The following is an 8,065-nucleotide window of genomic DNA, read 5'->3' as shown; positions in this document are numbered from 1 at the left end:
GGTTGGCAATGACTTCCTTCCTGCCGGGCAACAAGCTGTACCGTGTAAACAGCTGTCCCCGTTTTGGCGTGTCGCAAGGACAAGCCCAGAGAAACTGGCCAATGGATGATGGAGGGCGTCTGCCGCTAAGATAAACAGAGAGCACGGATGAAACCAAGTGTGCACTCCTGCGCCACGTAAAAATTGTAAATCGTGGGTGTATGAGTCATAGGCAGAGCGGTATCGGAGGGCCTCCCCTCGGGTTGCTCTGCTGGAGGAGCTGGTGGCTGGGAGCATGGGTTGGGGGACGAAGAGGAGCCTTGTCCTGACAGGTGTGGCCACTCGACGTGAGCAACAGTTTAGGGGAAAAAAAAACATCAAAGGCTGGGCCCTGACCACATCAGATTCTTTTCCTAGTCTCCCTCCCTCCCCTCCCCTCCATCCCCCTTCCATCCCGCCATCTCTCTCTCTCTCTCTCTCTCTCTCTCTCTTTCTCTAACAACATTAGCTGTCACAAGTAATGACCGAGAACTAGAGGTTCTCCTGCGCGGGTCAGGAAGCACACTCCCCTTTCTGTGAGGCAAGATGTGACTCGTTACTTTACCTGTGCTCTCCTTCCGCTCTGGCTCCAGTGTGTGTGTATGTGGGAGAGGGAGAGAGAGAGAGATAGGGAGGGAGGGAGAAAGAAAGAAAGAGAGAGAGTGGGTATGTGTGTGTGTTTGTGTGTGGATGTGTACATGCGTGTCATTAAAAGGGAACTCCCTCTTTGCTGAGGTGAAGATCAGAGTAAAGATCACAGGGATGAAACTAGCATTGTTCACAGATGTTACAGTTACTTAACAGGCCTGTCTGAGTTATGACAAGAACAGAGAGAGAGAGAGAGGGAATGATCAAACACAGGGAGAGAGGAGAGAAGGAGAGAGAGAAGGAGAGAGGTCAAATGAGAGAGAGAAAAAAAGTTAATCGGTTGTATATCAAGTATATTTGCAATTAGCTAACAATAAATAACTGAGTATAAAGCAACAGAGGAGACACTAAGGCAAGATATAGGGGAGCAATGAACATGGGGAGATCTCGAGGCTACACACACACACACACACACACACACACACACACACACACACACACACACACACTACTTAGACAAAACATCTGAAAATGAGTCTCTTCCCTTTTGGTGCTACACTTGGTGCTTAGGGATCATCTGCAGTTTCTCAGCGGCCTTGGCCCCAGGCACTCACAGCACAGCACACAGCACAGCACACAGCACAGCACACAGCACGCTGATCGGGAGGGTGGGGACGCCAGCGCCTGACATTAAGAGTAAATAAAAAGCAATCTGGAGCCTCCCCCTTTCAAAAACGTCCCTCCCCGGCCACGCTCCACTGAAAGCATCCCTCTCTCACCCTCTCCCCCCGGCCCAGAGCCCAGAGCCAGAGCCCCTCTGCAGGCCCCTGACCGCTCTCTCAGGCCCCACTCGGGCCCAAAGCCAGGGCCTGTGTGTATCTGACACCCCCTCCAGCCTCCAGCCTCCACCCTGCTCTGTTTCCTCCCAGATCAGAGGAGATAACGGCCCCATGAGTGAGGGGTGTACCTGCACATCGTCACAGCCGCTCACCGCACCGCCCCGAGACACCGCTGGTATTTCACCAGGCAGGGGGAGTTTATCTTTACAAGCATAATGGTTTTAAACAGCCATCAGATTGTTTAGATCTGCCAGTTCCCCCCTGGCCAGTAGGCACTTGGAGTGGGAACAAGGGTTGGAGGGGGGGCTAAAGGGATTTAGAGGGGACTTTCTACAGTTAACACTCGGCCTCAGTGTCTTGACAGAGAGGTGAAGCGAGGGCAAGGTTTAGGCTAAAAGGTTTTTTTTTAAATCTGAAGTAACACTGCTTTCACCAACACAACACAACCCAACACAAGTTGAACGTGGGTATAGGAGATTAAGCAGGATTTAAAGCAGCAGTTGGCAAGATTTTTTTGATCGATCATATTCACTGAAACCAACCGTATGCTCTGAAAGAACAACATAAATCAGCCGGTTTTAGAAAAAAACCCCGCAATTCTTCCTCCACCTAGAGCCTGTTATTTGTTTTGCACAAATCCACAGCTCCCGGTTCTTCTGGTCCAATCAGAGCAGATCTGACTGTCAATCACAATCTGGTGCAGTCTGGTGCGCACTGACAAGCACAAACTCGATGAGAGGGTAGTGGGGGAGGGGCATGAGAGTTATAAACATTCAAAATTTTGGCTAAGTCCCCTAAATCTGTCAGACTTGCCAACTGCAGCTTTAAGTGAAATGTAAATGCAGAAAGTTAGACAGAGAGAGCAAAAGAGAAGGAGAGAGAGAGAGAGAGGAGAGAAAGAAAGAGAAGCATTGTCTTGTGTGAACGACAAATCATCTTGTATCTTGGTTCCTAACTGATCTGGACTGCACCAGTTCTCTGCCGATATATGTAATAATGGGGGGATGAACTTCTAGAGAAAACAACTGCATTTCCATTCTGAGCGAAAACAGCTTAATTGTGGGAAGTTTCTTTGTGCCTTCACTTGTGATTAGAGTGCATTTGAAGTGGAACTGAAGGTGGAGGGCTTTTTTTCCCTTCCGACTATCCTTGGATATCTTCTCTCCACTTTAAAATAGCCAAGAGCACGCCTGTGAGGAATTCAGCATTGTGGGAGAGACAGAGAGAGAGAGGGAGAGAGAGAGAGAGAGAGGGAGAAAGAGAGACACAGAGCGCAAGAGAGAGATGTGCAGAGAGGCTGCTGTAAAACATCCAAGAAACTGCAAATGCAATCGGGAGCTGAGGCTCGTGTTAATTTTAGATGCAGCGGGCCTTTGATGCCACTCACACTGGCCAACCTCTTTCACTCGCTGTTAGGCTCACCATAAAGTCAACTAGCACGCTTGTTTGTGCTGCTCTACGTCTCAAAAAACTATTTTTAAAATCCACCATCGTTAATTATAGCGTTGCTCCTCCCTCCAGCGTGATGATCTGAAGACTATTTTACCCCTCCCAATATTCACAAATGCTCAAAATGCAAAAAATCACTTGTTACAAACTTGTAAAATGGTATGCTAAATGGTAACTTAACTGATGGAGAAAGAGAGTGCAGAACTGAGATGATCTAAGTGAAAAAACTTGATTACAGCCGGGAAGAAACTTGATTAATTGCCGGGGTAACACTGACTTGCCTTGCACAATAATCCTCTCTTGATTCATTGCTTACTGTATGTGAAAGCTGCAGAATATCATGGAATTATGTTAATACAATTCAATTGATAAAAAGCAGGTGTACAGATTGGTCCTTATTTCTGAGAAATTACGCTCTGCCTTCTCTCTCCACCCAGGTGACCAGATTGTTAACTATTGTTTTATGTCATGAGGAGGTTCATACATGATCTTATACATCTTATACAAATACATACATGATGTATGTATTTACCCCCCCCCCCCCCCCCAATGTTGACTCAATGGCTACAGTCTTGATTTTACTCATATTTTTAGCCAAAGTGTACAAAACCGCGACAGAAGAAAGGCACCACTCTGGATATACTGTAAATGGGGCAATATTGTAGGGGCAATAGAATAGACAGGTGTGGGCTTTCTTTATGTCAGTACGTATAATGTCAACCAATTTCTGCATGCACAGTGTATAGCAATGGAATATGCCGCAACACTGTGATTGAATGAAAGCCTACGCATGTACTGTACGTATGTATGTATGTATGCATGCATGAACAACCTTTGTGATCATATGTAAATGACCATATTACATATTCAGAGGTGGTTCTTTAAGCCACTGCTAGGTCAGCTCTTTCTGCTGCTTGGATTTGACAGTGTTTTCTTTTCAGGCTCATCAGCCAGGCCATTACAGAGATCACTACTGACCCAGAATCACAGACCTCACAAATCAGCAGGCCTCTTTCAGGAAGGTAACCTCTCCTAAAACTGTCAGTGGGAAAGGGAAGACAGAGACTAAGATGGACCAGTCCTGCCTTGAGGGAGCAACTACCATCCCTGAAGAAGGACAGATACATAGAGATAACCTTTGCCATATTGACACACCTGAATACACTCACACACACACACACACACACACACACATACTCAACATACACATACATACACACACATATGCATTTACAAGTGTACACACCAACACACAGATGCACCCACCCAGTACACCGAGGGCTTTCACCTGCATCTATATGTATGTGAGAGTGCATATGTCCTGGTTCACTGTGTGTATGTGAGAGTGCATATGTCCTGGTGCACTGTGTGTGTGTCAGAGTGCATATGTCCTGGTTCACTGTGTTTATGTGTGAGTGCATATGTCCTGGTGCACTGTGTGTGTGTGTGAGTGCATATGTCCTGGTGCACTGTGTATATGTGAGAGTGCATAATTCCTGGTGCACTGTGTGTGTGTGTGAGTGCATTATGTCCTGGTGCACTGTGTTTATGTGTGAGTGTGAATTATGTCCTGGTGCACTGTGTGTGTGTGTGAGTGCATATGTCCTGGTACACTGTGTGTATGTGAGAGTGCATATGTCCTGGTGCACTGTGTGTGTGTGAGAGTGCATATGTCCTGGTGCACTGTGTTTATGTGTGAGTGCATATGTCCTGGTGCACTGTGTTTATGTGTGAGTGAGCACGAGCGTTAAAGTGCTTAATGGCAGGCTGTGCCTCAGTGGATTCAGCTCGATGCCATTTCCGCAGCGCACAGCTGTCACCATGGAAACCACTCCGTGCAAAGGGCGGGTGGGGGGGTGTAGTGTGAGAGAGAGGGAGAGAAAGAAGAAGAGAGAGGAAGAGAGAGAGAGTGAGAGAGAGAGAAAGACAGAGTGTGTGTGTGTGTGTGTGTGTGTGTGTGTGTGTGTGGGGGGGGGGGAGGGGGGGGTTGTCATTGCAGCCCATAAAAACACAGACGTCCAGAAGCCTGTGCTCAGCCTGCTGGGAAAAACTGCAGCAGCATTACCGCGGGGGTTGGGGAGATGGTGGTGATGGTGTTGGTGTGTGTGTGTGTGTGTGTGTGGGTGAGAGAGAGTAAAAGAGAGTTAAGACACACACACACACACACATACCTCCCCTGCACTGGGCATGCTCCGATCTCAAGGCCGCAGATCGAGCGAGGGCTCCATGCTTTCTCAGCCCATCTTTCTCTCTCTCTCTCTCTCTCTCTCTCTCTCTGCCCCTGCCCTCCCTCACTCACTCCCTCTCTCTCTCCACAAAACAACCCCCCTCTCTCCTCCTCTCCTCTTGTCCGCACGACGTGACCCTCCCTTCCAGCACTCTGCCCAATCAGGCGGATCAGTGGTTCTGAATGAGGGGATTGAGTGATTGAGTGATTGACAGACAGATAAACTGATCCATTGATGTATGCATTGATAGATGCTGTTTTTTTGGCATAAGAGAGAGCTTTGACGCCAAGGGGCGGGCGGGATCCAAGAGAGATACGCATAGCAACACATCAGCCAATGGAGAGCTGCGTTTGCAGCTCCGGGAGGCTGTGGAAAGCCGTCTCTCTATGTGGCACACGCGCGTGCGAGAGAGAGAGAGAGAGAGAGAGCTGGAGTTCATTTGGCCACATGTGTCTTCACCACCACCAGCCCGCAGCACCACCACCTCCTCCATCCCCCCAGCACCACCACCTCCTCCATCCCCCCAGCACCACCACCTCCTCCACCCCCCCAGCACCACCACCTCCTCCATCCCCCCAGCACCACCACCTCCTCCATCCCCCCAGCACCACCACCTCCTCCATCCCCCCAGCTTCCAGCTTCTCTTGCCTTCCCTGGTGAGACACTGCTGCTGCTGCTGCTGCTGCTGCTGCTGCTGCTGCTACTGCTGTTGCTGTGTGGAGATCACGTCCCCCCCTGACGTCACACACACACACACACACACACACACACACACACACATGCCTGGCCCGAGCGCATGAGAACCGGCTTTTCTCCGCCGCTGCCTGAGCCCTCTGGAGAGGAGGTTTCCATGGCGACTCCTAATTACCCCGGCCACGCCCGGGCTGATCTCTTTCTGTTGCCTTTGGCACTGGGGCTGTTTGCTCGGTCGCCGCGGCGAGGTGGAGGAGATGGAGGAGGCACGGGGATGTAGCCGTGACGCGGCCCCTCCGCCATGAGTAAGCAGAACGAGAACCGGGAAGAACCGGGCTCCACAACCTCGTTCCGTGATTCAGGAACGGAGCTTCACCCTTCACAGGGCTGCTCCCTTTGTTTGATTAGAAGGTCAGGGATACAATATCAGTGTCTAGTTGTATAATGTTAGTGTCTATCTGTGGTGCAATGAAATGACACTGTTCATTATGCCACACTGGAGAGAGGCATTGAAATACAGTAGCTCGGCTGATGCCAAAAGAATGGCTATGTACCGTCAGCACTATGATCAAGTGTGCCGACTAAAGACAAATTAGTGTCATCCTCAATAACCTGTAAGAATGACACTGGAGCTGCTTGAAAGTGTGAAGTGAGAGACATCTGTTTGATTTTCTTATCCTCCAGGTTGGTCTCCCTCTGTGATAGCCAGCCATCTCTGTTTTTTTGTTTTTGCAGTCCTTCAAAATCAGCCACATCTAACAGCGCCTACCTGGGTGTGCTCAACAGATTGTCTTTGTGATAGTGACAGGCAAAGAGCGGCAACTCCATTTTCCTTTTCTACTCTCTCTCTCTCTCTCTTTCTCTCACTCTCTTTCTCTCTCCCTCTCTCGATTTATCACTCTATCTTTCCCTCTTTTTTAGATGAACAGACAAACACTCCTACACACTCTCACACAGTTTAACAAACACGCGCCCACACAGTATTCAGCATGTTAACACAAACACATACACATGCTGTCAAACACTTAAACAGAGACCAGCACGTAGCCAATCAAACACTCTGAAACCCACACAGATATATACATGCCCTTTACACTACAGTATAAACACCAAATCACACGTAAATACAGACCACACTGAATCAAATGGGCAAAGGTGAGACACGCATGCACACATGTGTACACCCACCCACACACACACACACACACACACACAGACACAGACAGATTAACTCACAAATGACTGTATGGCTAATAGGCATTCACAGAAAAAGGCCTTTTTACTAGGTAAAAACATATACTAAGGAGACATGGGAACAGGTTAAGCCCTTATCTTTGCCCTCTTTTAGCACACACAAACACAATCAAAGACACACACACGCACACACACACTTGCCAAAGACACACACGTCTGCTCTCTGCACTCGGCAGCATTCTTCGAATCAAATCAAATTCCTCACGCGCTCTCGGCTCGTCCTTTATCTGGAGAATGTACCGGGAGCACAGCACAAACATGTCACACTGAGGAAGCCACGGAAAGCCTCGCACAGCCCCAGCAGCACAAGCAGAGGGAGAGAGGGAGAGAGGGAGAGAGGGAGGATGGAGGGGGGGTAGGGAGGGAGAGAGGGAGGATGGAGGGGGGGGGGCAGCACAAGTAGAGGGTGAGAGGGTGGATGGATGGGGGGGGTTAGGGCAGCACAAGTAGAGGGTGAGAGGGTGGATGGGTGGGGGGGGGGGGTTAGGGCAGCACAAGTAGAGGGTGAGAGGGTGGATGGATGGGGGGGGGGGGGTTAGGGCAGCACAAGTAGAGGGTGAGAGGGAGAGAGGGAGAGAGGGTGGATGGATGGGGGGGGTTAGGGCAGCACAAGTAGAGGGTGAGAGGGTGGATGGGTGGGGGGGGGGGGTTAGGGCAGCACAAGTAGAGGGTGAGAGGGTGGATGGATGGGGGGGGGGGTTAGGGCAGCACAAGTAGAGGGTGAGAGGGTGGATGGATGGGGGGGGGGGGTTAGGGCAGCACAAGTAGAGGGTGAGAGGGTGGATGGATGGGGGGGGGTTAGGGCAGCACAAGTAGAGGGTGAGAGGGTGGATGGATGGGGGGGGGGGGTTAGGGCAGCACAAGTAGAGGGTGAGAGGGTGGATGGGGGGGGGGGGGTTAGGGCCTCCTTCAAATCATTTGCATTTGTGTTTCTGCTCCTCGGAGGCTCACTGGCCTCTTATCAGGCCACTGCTGGCTCTTATCTCGCCACACCAA

The sequence above is a fragment of the Alosa pseudoharengus genome, unplaced genomic scaffold (genome assembly GCF_046254945.1).
Source record: "Alosa pseudoharengus isolate Yale_2024_CS ecotype anadromous, Long Island Sound unplaced genomic scaffold, YU_APseudo_1.1 YU_APseudo_1.1_scf_8, whole genome shotgun sequence".
NCBI classification, from domain to species: Eukaryota; Metazoa; Chordata; class Actinopteri; order Clupeiformes; family Clupeidae; genus Alosa; species Alosa pseudoharengus.
The sequence above is the reverse complement of the archived record's forward strand: the minus strand, read 5'-3'. Positions refer to the sequence as shown.